General features: G+C 45.6%; 1 long non-coding RNA gene across 1 annotated transcript in view; it reads left to right on the forward strand.

The window, feature by feature from the left end:
• Positions 1-6,265, forward strand: part of LOC105516281 — a 39,378-nt gene extending 33,113 nt beyond the window's left edge. The window contains exons 4-5 of the long non-coding RNA XR_001002464.1: positions 4,510-4,574; positions 6,160-6,265. This is a non-coding gene — a long non-coding RNA (uncharacterized LOC105516281). The remainder of the gene's footprint in view (positions 1-4,509; positions 4,575-6,159) is intronic.
• The last annotated feature ends 4,723 nt before the right edge of the window (positions 6,266-10,988 follow it).

The following is a 10,988-nucleotide window of genomic DNA, read 5'->3' on the forward strand; positions in this document are numbered from 1 at the left end:
GAGCCCAAGACTGAGACATGTTAATCCAAAATACACCATTTTGTAAACTCCCTGCCATTATGCAGACCTTGGTCAAAGTGAAACATTCCACGAGGGTTCAGGCCATGAGAACCTGCCTGCCCAACCGCCTGACTTTGTCACATTCTGCTGAGAAAAAGTCCAAGGCACATCACTATCACGTTCTGCGAGAACAAGGCCCCAACTGCTTCATCACGGGTACATCTTATTAACATCTTCCCCGGCCGCAAGCCATACTGCCCAGGCCCCTCCCACCCATACCTGTAAGTATCCTAGCCTGTAAGCAGTGGTGGGCACTGGCATTAAACTGATGCTCCACCTCAGCCGGTTTACACTGGACCTAAATGCCTGCATTTGCTGTTGAGCCACCCTCTCATTCTAGGTGTGTCTTTAACCCTCACCTTGCCTTGGAAACCTAACAAAAAGGAGGAGCCAGGAAGGTAGGAGGAAGACAGAAGCCCATGGTGTTAAAAACAGCCAAAGGAATTGTGTAGAACAGTGATTCTCCAAGTGAAGTCCAGGAACTCTTGGGGCTCCCATGACCCTAGTAGGAGGTCCACGCAAGCCAAAATATCTCTATATGGATACTAAGGTGTTATTTGTTGGTTTCGTTCTCATGAGCACATGAATGCAGAATGGAGGTTTCCTGAGGCTACTGGAAAGGTGATATTGCAACCAACTGGAGGAACAACATCATGAACTTTCTCCATTTTAATTTCTAATAAATATCCGTGTTTATAAGCAAAATGGCTTTTTTGGTGGAGTGGTTCTCAACAATGTCAGGATAAACAGATCCTGTGATCAAAGTGTGAGAAGCACAGTGAGAGAGAGCTTAATGTCAAATGTTACTGAGGCCTCAAGGGAACTAACCAGTCAGAAGCAACCATCGAATTTAGCAATGGACTTGACTTACTTAGTGAGAGCCATTCCGTGTCATGGTGGCAGAGACACAGCATGGTGGCTGAGAGTGAGCAGGAGCTGTGGAAGTTGAATAATGCCTGAAGGGACCACTCTTTCTGTGAGTATCCAAACTGACTCATGGTAGCATGAACCCATTTCATCTTCTACTACCCTTGGTAAAAAGGGAATGGCTACCACTGAGAGCATTAACTGGATATTTCCTGCACCACTGGGAGCTGAGTGCCACGAGGTCTTTAGTTCTATTCAGCCACCCCTTTCCAAAGTTCAATACCTGAAGCATCTCAGTGAAATGCCATTAAGATGTTTGCCACACAGGTAGTCATGGCAACGGTATGTCAGCCTGTGCTCTGTTTTCAGCCTTTTGCTGTTAACAGGTCAATAAGGAGGGCAGGGGGTCTCTTCTGCAGAATCTTAAATGGATTTGCCAAACCAAAGTCCAAAACACAAGGAAACATCTTAGTGATCTTGATTTGCTTAAGGAAATTAACATTCTCTGTATCGCCCTTTGGACTTAATCTTTGACTAGGCTGAGGGTGGTTACGTGTGCAAAAAAGGATGTAGGAGGCCTGGGACTGCTGTCCTTAGAAAGAGCTGCTCATAAGGTTGTCCTTTGACTGCTCTCTGGAAACTTGGATTTTTGAGAGTTTCCAGCTTTCACTAACTAAGAAGAGTGGTGCACTGTGATAAAACTCTTCACACAAAGAAATGTCTATACTGAACACCTGCTTTCTTCCTTAGAGTTTTGGATTCGGGTACATGATAGGCAGAAAGTACCTAGGCAACCAGGACTCAGCAAAGACCTTGGGTGCTGCGTTTCTAATGAGCTTCCCTGATCCACATTTCACAATGCTGTTACCACAGGATGCAAAAGCTGGCGCTGGCGCCCCCCGGACCACTGCAGTGGGAGGGGATTCCTGGAAGCTTGTGCCAGCGACCTATAGATTTTGCTGCGTGAGGCTTTTCTCTTTGCTGATTTTGCCTTACATCTTTTGTTGTGATCATTCCCAGCGGCAGGTAAGCCAGTGTGCTGGATCCCTTGAGTTCTTACAGAGAATAAGTGAATCTGGGGGTAGTTTTGGGGACTCTGCAACACAGTTTATCGCCGAGTATTATAGGATGATGCAAGAAAGCGTGGCCTTCAGAATGCGTGCAGGAGCTACCAGAAGACTATTTCTTACACTAAAGGATTATGTAAGGATGTAAGAACTGGGGACGTCGAAGCCCTGCTGCCACCACCAGTGAGGAACTCAGAGGTCCCAGGTGTCCTTTTCTGAAGCTGGGAGAAGAAAGCAGCACCATGGGAACCACTGTGAAAGGACATTCCTATACCTACACAGCTCCCGTTACATGGGGCGTGTGGAAACACAGTCCATGGAGGCCCATGAAGTTTCATGTCTTAGGTTTTTAAAAAAGAAGCTTCTACCTTAAGAGAGGGAAGGATAAACCAGAGAATGTCAAATCCTTATAAACAAGAGAAAAAGGGAAGAAGAAAAGTGATAAACACATTCTCATTTTATAAAAGTTGACCAACTACAGACAAGATAATGAAGGCATCTATCTTTCTGGAATTCTTCTGTAAAGACTGAAATATCTAATCAATAACTTTCTAGTGACAAAAGGGGTTACACCAGTAGTCCTTCCATTCAGTTCATACTTTTTATATGGATAAATATTTTGAAACATAAATGATAACTTCTCCAATTTTGTCAGAGATCCTGAATCCACTCAGTAACACCACTCTGAATTCCTTCCTGTACCTCAAAGACAGAAATGAAAGAACCTGGCTCATTAATTTGAAACAGTAACCAAACCTGTTCCTTTTCCTAGCTGAGTTTTCCATGAAAATCCTCAGCGGAATCTGTCCTACACGCTCTCCTACCCCAAAAGCTAAGACAAAACTAATAAGAGCTGTCTCTTTCAAGGACAGGGACAATCCTTATTACATTATTCCACTTCCTTATTGCAGATGACTATAACAAGCTTTAAGGCAGAAAATAGTTAAATTTTCTCAGCTATAATAAGAATGCATCTTATGGGACCTTGTAAAGGCTACAAGTAGCTCCAATCTAATCAATATAAATTTGAATTGGGCCAGCCACTTGTCACTCCTATATATGCATGTACACACACACACACACTCACCCACACACACACACAAAGTCAATTTTCATTATTGACATTCTGTATATGCAAATTTGCCTCCTCACTAGCCCTTATTTTTAACCCCCAAATCAATACTTGTGGAACATCTGAAGTCATTTTTGTACATGGGCAGAGCAGCAAAAAATGTGAATCATCCAACCTGAGGTCAAAAAGGCAGTGCCCTCCCTTCCTGCCCAGCTCTGTGAGCAAGGGTCCTTCTGTGGTCTACTCAGTTCCATGCTTTTCCTATTATTGTTCATTTTGAGAGGAACTTTGCTGTTTAAAACAGTCCCCAACTGTAGGGCTGAAGTGCCATGTAGTTAGTTCCTAAGCACAAGGAAGTTGTCGTGTGCCTTGTGGAGAAAATATGTGTGTTAGCTTTTACACTGTTGGTGGGATTGTAAACTAGTTCAACCATTATGGAAAACAGTATGGCGATTCCTCAAGGATCTAGAACTAGATGTACCATATGACCCAGCCATCCCACTACTGGGTATATACCCAAAGGATTATAAATTATTCTACTACAAAGACACATGCACACGTATGTTTATTGCGGCACTATTCACAATAGCAAAGACTTGGAATCAACCCAAATGTCCATCTGTGACAGACTGGATTAAGAAAATGTGGCACATATACACCATGGAATACTATGCAGCCATAAAAAAGGATGAGTTTGCGTCCTTTGTAGGGACATGGATGCAGCTGGAAACCATCATTCTTAGCAAACTATCACAAGAAGAGAAAACCAAACACCGCATGTTCTCACTCATAGGTGGGAACTGAACAATGAGATCACTTGGACTCGGGAAGGGGAACATCACACACTGGGCTTATCATGGAGAGGGGGGAGGGGGGAGGGATTGCATTGGGGAGTTATACCTGATATAAATGATGAATTGATGGGTGCTGACGAGTTGATGGGTGCAGCACACCAACATGGCACAAGTATACATATGTAACAAACCTGCACGTTATGCACATGTACCCTAGAACTTAAAGTATAATAAAAATAAAAAATAAAAAAAAAAAAATATGTGTGTTAGATAAACTTTGCTCAGGCATGAGCTATGTAGAGCTGTCAGCTGTGAATTCAATGAAAATGAATCAATAATCTATATTAAATAAGGTGTCTTTATACAGAAGTACACATAAAATTATCTATTGATCAGTTGTGTAAACAAAGATTAAGAGAAACTTATCTCTGCAGTTTCCCTAGGAGCAATGGTTCAGTATGTGTTAATTCATTGAAATATAACTGCTATGAATAATAGAAATTGTCTGTATGATATATATATACACACACACGTGTGTGTGTATGTGTGTGTGTGCAGATAGATTGACAAGGAGAATCAGAACTATAATTTTGAGAGAAAGAAATTAACACAATTCCGAATATTTTTTACTCTGACATTTTTTTCACAGAGAGATTGTGGAATGGAGTGACTCTCCAGAGCTGCAGATTGAAGGTGTATTTTCATCTGACTTTGGTGATTATGGTTATAATCTCTCTGGGAAAAAGGTATGTTTGGGGTGAGGATGGGCAGAGGTAGAACTGGCTAAATCACCCAGTCACACAGAGTTGCATCTTACTTAAAACTCAGCCATTGCCATTCCCCTCAGGGAATCTCTGACTTCAGTTTGAGTGTTCAGTGAAGCTTCCTATAAAAAGGGCTCAATCTCCAAAGTCTACATGGAAGCAGAATGCACCTAACATCAGATTATTCCTAAAAAGTCTCTTCAAACCAAAACTTGCCATGAAGATGGTAAAGTTCTGTATTGCAATATATTTAGCACAGATGGCTTTTCGTTCAGCATTACGACAGAGTGCTGTTGTTTCTGCTGAGCCCCAGTTGAAGATCTAGAGTTTAAAGCACCAAGTTGTGAAACAGTTAAGCAACTACACACACACACACACCACACAGAGAATCCTGTCTCTAAAGACAAGAATGACAAGAGTCTCAAAGGGATCAACAGAGGGGCTCTGAGACTCACATGGCCTCTTGCTGAGCAGGGACACATTGAGTGGACAGATGGGTTGAGGTACCTGTGTTTTCCCCATTGTACACTGTCGTGTCTCCTCTTCTGGGATGGACACATGCACACTGACTGTGAACGCTAAATGTGCACAGTCCTAAATCAAGATCAGTTATGTGGAGGTGAGGATAATTGTACATTTCTCTATTTATTGGCTATAAATATTTGAACAAAAATATTAGAATGCCCGACATTTTAAGTAACCTGATGTGGGAGATGTCTTCTGGCATGTCAAAAGGAAAGTCCATGATAACAATGATTGTCAAGGCAACATCAAGAATGATAAAGCACTCAAGTTCCTGAGCATGTGCGATGTGCCCGACATGGACACATGTGCTTTCCATTTCTTACTTCACGTGAATATGCTTTCCATTTCTTACATCATGTGAATATGCTTTCCATTTCTTACATCATGTGAATATGCTTTCCATTTCTTACATCATGTCGTGTTATCTATTACTAGCCCCATTTTACAGACAAGAAAAATGAGACACAGAAGCATGAAGCCACGCATCCCACAGCACCCAGTGAGGGAGTGGTGAAGGCAGAATTTACAGGTGGGCTTTCTGGCCCTAGGGCCCATGCTTTTAATAACTATGCTAAAACAAACATTGTGATAATGACCTCATTTGAAGGAAGCATATGCTGATAATAAAGACAACAAAGGGGGAAAGTAAATAGAGTAAGGAATAAAAATAAAATTGTCAGACCCTCAACTTTGCTAAGAAACCTGTATAAATGGAAAGCTTTAGGAAGCCTGCTGCCACATTTATTGCAACTTTTATGGCCTGGAGAATGCTGCCTACTGCATTATTTTCTATATAAATGATGCTTAACCGTTTCAGAGCTTTTCACCCTTTTGGAAATATAATTAAAACTATGGACCCCATTCAGCGGAAAAAATGCAAACAACCACAACATTTCAGAAAAAAAATAAGAGAAAATTGACTCCATAATGCTTATCAGTGACCTGCAGAAGTCTCAGCCTGCAGGGTAATTATTTCTGCTCTAAAACTGTTCATGATATTTTTCTTTCAGATCTCAATGGTAGGAACACCTTCATGGCTTCTTTATGGCTGGTATATTTTCTTCTCATGGACAATGAGAAACATGTAATAAATTGTGTTTCCTTTTTGCTAGGAAATCCTGAGTTAAAGCTTTACTTCCCTCTTAGGAACCATCAAAGAGTCATAATCTGTATACCATGGTCCAACATTTCCCCTGGATTTGATCTCCTTTCAATTGTTTTAGCCTTATTTTACATTTCTTACATCTGTTTCTCTATGTTTCCATGTGTATTATCAAATGTTATTTCAGATGCCAACCATGAGCTAAAGCATACGTTGGAATTAGAGAAACAGAGGGATATACTTATATAAAATAATATATATAAATGCAATGCTGACTTTTTCTTTCCTTAAGAAATCTTTAACAATTGCTTGGGAGGAATCTGCTTTTCACTGAAGCTTCAATATTTTCAGATCTTTTAATACCAGGTGTCAAACTTATTCACTGGGATGAATTATAGAAAGTTGCACCGCTTTCTTCTGCCTCATTTATTCTCATTGTAAATATGAGAATTTTAAAAAGTCTTCCTAATTCTTGCTTTCTGATGGATTCTATACAAACAGTTGTGGTGCTGTTCAGTAAACTACTAGAAACATGGGGAGGTGAACTAAGGAGATGAGAACTATGAAATAACCTATTTTAAGAAAATATTATATGGGAAAATCAGATCTATGTTTAGAGACAAATGTATAATTTGTCAAATGTATAATATATGTGTTTGTGGCTTTTCTCATCACCTGTATTAATCACACTCATCCTAGTTCATATTAAAGATGATCATTTCCTGTTCTCTCCACCATGGCCACTTGGTCCAAGCTGCCATTTTCATGCACCTGGATACCTGCCGTAACCTCAGCTGATCTTTTGTGTGTCCATTCTTGCTCCTTTGGGCCCAGTCTCCTCCCTCACAGCAGCAGAATGAGTCTACTAAAAAGTGAAACAATTTCTGTCACTTCCTGGCCCAAAAGTCTCCAATAGTTTCCTGATGGGTTAGAATAAAATGTAGGTTCTTACCATGGGGTTCCATGTAAGTTTAGGTTTAAACTTACATGGAACCCCATGGTAAGAACCTGCTATATATATATATATGTATATATACACACACACGTATATATCACACACACATATACGTTAAACAAAAACAAAATACAAGTTAATTTTTCTCTTGTGTTCATAAAGTCCAGAAGCCATCAGCCAAGGCTGAGGGGTAGGGTAGCTGCAGTGGAGATCCAGGCTTCACTTCTCTTACTGTTCCACTGTGCAGTTTCCATTTCCAAGGAACACCTCATGGTCTAAAACGGCTGCTAGAGCTCCTGTGGTTACTAATGGTTCGTTTTCCAGCCATGACATAGGGACAAAGAAAGGCGACTTCCTCCACTGAAGTTCACTTCCTGGAGTTTACAGGGGCCACCCCCTTTTACCTACTAAATCTTAGAACCTAGCTGGGCATGGTGGTGCGCACCTGTAATCCCAGCACTTTAGGAGGCTGAGGTGGATGGATCACGAGGTCAGGAGATCGAGACCATCGTAGCTAAGACGGTGAAATACCGTCTCTACTAAAAATACAAAAAAAAAAAAAAAAAAACTAGCCGGGCGTGGTGGCGGGCGCCTGTAGTCCCAGCTACTCTGGAGGCTGAGGCAGGAGAATGGCGGGAACCTGGGAGGCCGAGCTTGCAATGAAGCAAGATGGCACCACTGTACTCCAACCTGGGCGACAGAGCGAGACTTCATCTCAAAAAAAAAAAAAAAAAATCTTAGGACCCAGTTCACAGAGCCACATCCTGCTGCAGAAGAGCCTGGCAAAGGCAGTCCTTATTCTGGGTAATCAAGTGCCCAGGAAAACATCAGGAGTTTGCTCCTGAGGAAGAGAAAGGAGAGTGGATACCAGACTCAGCTCTAATCTGAGACATGCGTGGCTTGCCTGGACCACATGATGAGCTTCAGGACTCTGCCCACTTCCCTTCAGGACCCCTTTCCCACCCTTACTCTGCCCCACCAGGCCGTCTCGCCCTTATTCTTCCTTCCATGCTCCCAGCTAATTCCAGCCTCTGGACTTTTGCACTAGCTGTTCCCTTGCCTGGAGAGCTCCTCCCCAGATACTCTCTGGCCTCTTCCCTCACTTCACTCAAATATTTGCTCCCAAGTAGACCTCCTTAGGGAAATTTCTCTGCCCACTCCACCGCCAATAGTGGTTTGTCTCCTCACCTAGTTTTGTTCTGCACCCTGATACTGGAGATCTGTTTTGCAATTTAAATAAAAGGAAAAAAGAGAAGGTATCTGCTACCCCACCCTCATCTCTGCCTAACTGGAAGCCTTGAAAGAAAATGGTAGTATTTAAAAAACATATTTTAAAAGTTCAGTCTGGCTCCTGAGGAAACCTGCAGGCTCAAGGAGAGCGGATATCCCAGAATTTCAGGCTGCACGTGACTTCTGAAAAGCAAAAACGTTTTTTTTTTTCTCACTGAAATTGGCAGTATGTCCTTCCTATTGATTTTCCAGCTGAGCTGAAAGAGCTTTAGGCAGGAGGCAGCTGGAGAAAGAGTGCTTAGAAGATCTGTCTGTAAGCGGGCTAAGGGAGAGGTCTCCGCACTGAGAGCAGAGACCTAAGAAGACCCCACACCGCACTGTAAGTTTAACCAACAGGTGGTCTCGCTGCTGCGCTCAGAGCCCAGCCCTGTGGATGCAGCTCAGGCGCGCGGGAAGCAGGCAAATGACATTCTCCTAGCGCTCCTGCTCTCAGGAGCCCGGGAACCCTGGACAGAGGCGCAGCCACCTTCCCAGCCTGAGGTGAGACTTTGCTCGCCATCCACGCAACCACGCGTGCCAGTAACCGGCGCAGAAAGGCGCGTAGGTGGCTCTCCCGGACCTGCAAGCCTCCCCCTCCGCTACTCATGTGGGTCGGCTTGATTGTACCTGGGCCCAACGTGTGCATGATAGTAATGGCAGTGGTTAGCAGCTGCTAAGCTTTTCGTGCGCTTCAGGCGCTGTGCTATGTGCCCAACGTACCCACTAAATTCCCTCTGAGATGAAGTAATCCGCGCTGCAGAGATGGGGGAGTAGGGTGAAAGGCTTTCTGGAAAGCCCAGTTCTGTTCTACATTCTTGTACCCACCCACCAGAGACCCCCAGCCCCTCCTGGCAATCCTCAAACCACATCGGACCGGATCTCGGGTATCTGTCGAGATGATCCTGCATTTCTGCCAACCTGGGACGCCCTGCGAGCTTCGCTGTGAACGCCTGCTCCCCCGTGGACACAGCCTGGCTCTCAGGACCACAGGATGGAAGGGAAACAGGTGAAGGGAGACTGGCTCGTCCGTGGGACCCTCCCCGTCTGAGTTTAACTGAACTGGAGTGAGGGAGGCATGGAGCTCCGTGGTTGGGGAAGAAGGAGTGCAAAGACCCGGGCTCCCCATCCTCATAGCCCCGCCAAGTCCTGGGGAGGGGGAAAGCAAGGGACACGACCCCTCCGCCACATTCCCCCCTGGCGCCGGACCTGCAAGTGTTCCGCGGGAGGTTCAGGTCCGCGGAGCCCCACAGTGTTTACCTACCCAGCGCCCCCGCCCGATCCCCAAGATAAACCCCACGTTCGGTGCGTCCCCTCATCCCGCACCCAGAGAGGCCACGCCACGGATGCCCTCTCTGCCCAGCCTCACCTGTGCCGGGGAAGGCGCCAATCACCGGGCCCAGTGCGCCGCACCAGCGGTGACCGCGTCCTCCCAGCTCATCGAGTACCTCGCACCCGTGGCCGTTTGTGCCAGGCGGGCTGCGTCCCTTCGGGTCCTCTTGACCGCGGCTCCAGCTCCCGCCGCTGCCCGCGCTGGAGACCTGACAACTTTTCTGAACAGCAGCCTCCAGCTCGCACCCTTCCTGGGCTCCAGGACCGTCCCCTGTGCGCCCCCATCTGCACCGTCGCCTCCCGAATCCGGAGCCGGAGACCGGCCTGGGCGCAGGAGGAGAGAGAGCGCGGGTGGCGGGGAGGGGAAATCGCTCCAGGGCTGCTGCTGGCGGCGCCGGGGATCGGGAGGAGATGGGGCCGCTCTTACCCGGGGCTGGAACTGCCTGTCCGCGTGGACCCGCTCCTCTGGCGCGGAAATTCCGCGTCTGCAGACTCCCACAGTCCTGGAGACTTCTGCCGGGAACCCGGCGCACCAAGAGGGGCCCAGCCCTCCCCACCTCCCTCCTGACCGTCACTCCGGGCAGGAGGTCTGCGCTCCTCTTCCTCTCTAAATTGCGGGTCATATTTGCGGATGCCAGGAGAGCTCCTGCCTTCGGAAATTAAAAATCCCATCCAGTTGATTCGGAACCGTCTTCCAGATACACTGAGAGGAAAAAGAGCAGCGTGCACGACCCTGTGAACAAGGGATGTACACGTGTTTGTATAAATGGACGTGTACCTGCATTTATAAATGTGTAGGGGAAAACACTCAAACATACGGAAACACGCCAGAAACTCATCACTGAAGAAAGGGTAATCGCTCACTGTTGACCCTTATTGACTCATTGAGTTTTTAACACAGTAAGCCTGTGCTAACTATTTAGGTGAAAGTTCCTCCTTTTCCCCACAGAATTGTCCCTGTAACAGCAGGTTTTTAGTTGGTTTGGTTTGGGCTTTGCACCATGGGGCAGGAGAAATCCAAACTTTCCGTCTTCCCCCCGCCTTTCCCGCTGATTTGCACCCTGTGCGCTCTACTTTCATGGAAGTTGCCTCTGCCACGGCCCAACCAGATGATTTCTGTTCTGGCTTGATCTGCAGGGGGCGTGAGTCAGAGTCTGACCCCTCTCCTGACCCTGCCTCTAGTG

The sequence above is a fragment of the Colobus angolensis genome, unplaced genomic scaffold (genome assembly GCF_000951035.1).
Source record: "Colobus angolensis palliatus isolate OR3802 unplaced genomic scaffold, Cang.pa_1.0 Scaffold28, whole genome shotgun sequence".
NCBI lineage: Eukaryota > Metazoa > Chordata > Mammalia > Primates > Cercopithecidae > Colobus > Colobus angolensis.